Source organism: Sinocyclocheilus rhinocerous, unplaced genomic scaffold (assembly GCF_001515625.1).
Source record: "Sinocyclocheilus rhinocerous isolate Xijiao unplaced genomic scaffold, SAMN03320098_v1.1 scaffold936, whole genome shotgun sequence".
NCBI lineage: Eukaryota > Metazoa > Chordata > Actinopteri > Cypriniformes > Cyprinidae > Sinocyclocheilus > Sinocyclocheilus rhinocerous.
The window spans coordinates 233,334-236,645 of NW_015662583.1; the positions used below are offsets into that span (position 1 = coordinate 233,334).

Below are 3,312 nucleotides of genomic sequence, written 5' to 3' on the forward strand. Positions count from 1 at the left end.
CGCAAATACCTGCCAGACTTCAAGTTCACGCCGTTCAAACAAGGTGATCAGCATAAGAGATGCAGCATTTAAGCAGTGTTTTTTCAATAGTAGTACAAAGTGGCAACCAAAAACAAGTCTTTATTGAAGTTTTTCTTTTTTTCCAGCCGTCAAGGAGACGTGTGATTGGTTTGCAGCCAATTATGACACCGCCCGTAAATGAAGATCTTCACATTGTCTGTGGGGAGCTTGAACACTGTTCAACACTGGAAACCAAACAATGATTGATTGTACACTTTCAACAACCCTTAATAATTTTTACGAAGACAAAATCATTGGACACTGCCATCGAGGCTTTCCCTTCATTTTTTATTCCTACTAATTTCATCCCTTAAAATTAAATTAAATTTTCAGTTCAAGTTTATTTATATAGCGCTTTTCACAATACAAATCGTTGCAAAGCAGCTTTACAGAAAAAAAAAAAACTAATCTTTGATAATCAAAATTACATATTTAAAAGTTTTTTTTCCCATGTAAATAATTTCTTTGTCTTACAAATGACTTGAATGTAACTCTACACCCTTACCTCATTGAGTATGCGCCAAAGCATGAATATGCTTATTAGTCCCCGCCTCCACTCAATCGCACCAGCTCGGACCTGCTCCATTTTCACTCAATTATAGCATATAAAGCACGCAAAGTGCGCTCCCTTTAAAATAACTGAAAAGCTGTCACCTGTCTAAGTTCATCGCGATCTCACTAGGTTCTGTTATAGTCAATGAAGCTTTACACAGCACAATGAATCTCTTATTTACATCGCGTCTATACTTTGTTAAATGAGAGAATTCGCGAGCGTGCAGAACTCTGAGCAAAACTCCATCGTTTTGAGCGTTGAGTGGATTCTGACTAGCTTAAACACCACTGATTGGCCATGTCTGTGATTGGCTATGTTACTCAATGCTGCAAAAACGTGTAAATAGAAACCTTTGAGCGGATATTAAAAGTCACACCCCGCAAAGTTGACGGGATTGGTCACATGTTTGTGACAAAGTCTTAGTTACAACGCAGTTTTAATGAGAAAATGGTCATCAACGGTGTTGACTGATGAATTTGCACATGGTTTGTCTTTAAGCGTATTAAAAACACGGGTTAAAAAATGATTTTCACCATGAGGTCTTTAAACATTTTCTTTGTGCTCTGTACTGTGAGTGGTGCTGTACATTTTTTTCTGTTTTTACTGGTCTGTCAAACGGTATTTTCTGGGTTTATTTTCTAATGATATGTACTGTACATTTTAACAATACACCCATATTTAAAATAATGATGTTTAATGTGCTTTTTCTATGTTTTTGGAATATTTTAAGGGTTCCCAAATCATGCGATTTTCATTTCATGCCCAGCATCATAAGTTTATATTGTGGTTTATTCAAAACAATGTCATGAAGAAAAGTGAGATTTACAAACAGAAGCTCGGAATTTTTTTTAAAAAATATTTTTAACTTGAAGGATCTAAGAATTTTTAATGTGAGAGTTCAAGCTTCAAGAGAACGACCACACATTTGTCTTGTTTTATCTGCTTTTGTAATTCATTTATAATCATTTAATAATTTATCACTGAATCAATCACACAGTATAATCGTTTATTGTAAAGCAGTGATTTCTCTGTTGCTTCTGTTTGGGTATAATAACATTTGTTGAATTAGTGCTGAACAATTGTTGAAAGTAAGCCTGAGTACTGAAACCGACTATTCAATAAACCCTGCAGTTTTTTCAACCATCACTTCATTTCCTGCATTCTGCTCTTACACAACTTCCTATGTCTGCCTTGTGGCTCATAGAAGACAGGTTACGACAAAATGCAATGTTAACTGGTTTTGGATACCAAACTGGATGTCTTTGGATGGGATCTGGTAAAGAGGCTGGATCATAAGCTTTAACCATCAACTAAAACTGCCGGTAAAGAACTTTTAATTTTTTTCTGCTTAGACAGAAGGTCTAAAATTGCAAAACTGTCTATGCTAAGTTGAACTGAAACCACACATTCTTGTGTACACACAGTTAACTGATAATGTAACCAGAGGATGCATCTCACTCTCGAGTGCCTGCGAGATAAGAGTTCTAGTGCTTTCCGACCCATTCTAATCACAACTTATAAAATGCTGTGGAAGACGTCTTGCGTTGTTGTTCCGTATATTCACATTTGATCTTGACGTCATCATTTCTCACCCGTCTTTCTCACAAGCCAGTGAGCGGAGGGCCTTGATTTAGTACTGCTGATGTAAAAGTTTTTCCCTTTTTTACAGAACTCAGAGAGCGAAAACAAGGAAACACCTGACTGCACTACAGAAACACCAGAGAGAAGGTAACGGTTTTGTCAGTTTCTTAAACATTTTAACGGAACTAATACACAATCTGATGTGACCGTTTTCTCGATTTAGACACTGTTTAGAACCACAGAAAATTACCTTTTAATTTTAATTTGCTCAAAAAGAGTTTATAAAGTTCATTAATTGAGTGTTAAAGTCCGTACTGTGATTTTTGTTCATGCATTATGGCCTTGTTTGACTTTTCTCATGCTTTAATGAAAATGACTAATAATTTTAAAGGGGTCCTATTATGCTCTTTTACAAAGTATTGATTTTGTTTTGGGGGTGTACTAGAACATGCCCTCATGCTTGGTGGTTCGAAAAACGCATTATTTTTCACTTAATTTACATTATTAAAGTATCTTTCTCCCCAGGCTGGCACAAACGGCTCGATTAGTTCTGGGTTTTAATGAAGGCCCGCCTTTCGAAAAAAACGAAATGTGTTGTGATTGGTTAGCTGTCCCAGTGAGTTGTGATTGGCGAACAGCTTAGACGGTGTTTCAGTACTGCCACGCCCCTTGCTCCGTCTTTCAACAAAAGCTTTTGGGCGAATCCGGCAGGCACTGTACTCCCTCATGTTGTGGAAGCTGTCCTCAGTAAAATGCGCAGCACACAATAGCAAATTGGGGTTATAATGCTCAGGAACAGAATTAAAAAATAAATTGCAACCACTTGTTCCTGAAATCATCCGCTTTCGGAAGCCCAAACAAAGACGTTTAAGCATGGAGGTGAAAAAAAACAGCGTTTCAGGCGGTCGCACACCGGACGAGAAGCGCAGCGTCGCGCCACGTCTTTAAAATTCAAATACATTATTTTCTATGAGTGTAGGCACACCGGCGGCGCCGTTCGGCGTCTGTCCGCGGCGCCCAGCAACGTTGTGTTATACTCAGGGGTGTGAAGTAACGAATTACCAGGGGTGTGAAGTAACGAATTACAAATACTCACGTTACAGTAATTAAGTAGTTTT

At 37.8% G+C, this 3,312-nt stretch overlaps 1 protein-coding gene across 1 annotated transcript in view; it reads left to right on the forward strand.

Annotated features, from left to right (window-relative positions):
* Positions 1–445: 445 nt before the first annotated feature.
* The window catches only part of LOC107728119 (GDP-L-fucose synthase-like), a 13,292-nt gene continuing 10,425 nt past the window's right edge, over positions 446–3,312 (forward strand). The window contains exons 1-2 of the mRNA XM_016538201.1: positions 446–1,935; positions 2,283–2,341. The gene's annotated coding sequence lies outside the window, so the exon portion shown is untranslated. The remainder of the gene's footprint in view (positions 1,936–2,282; positions 2,342–3,312) is intronic.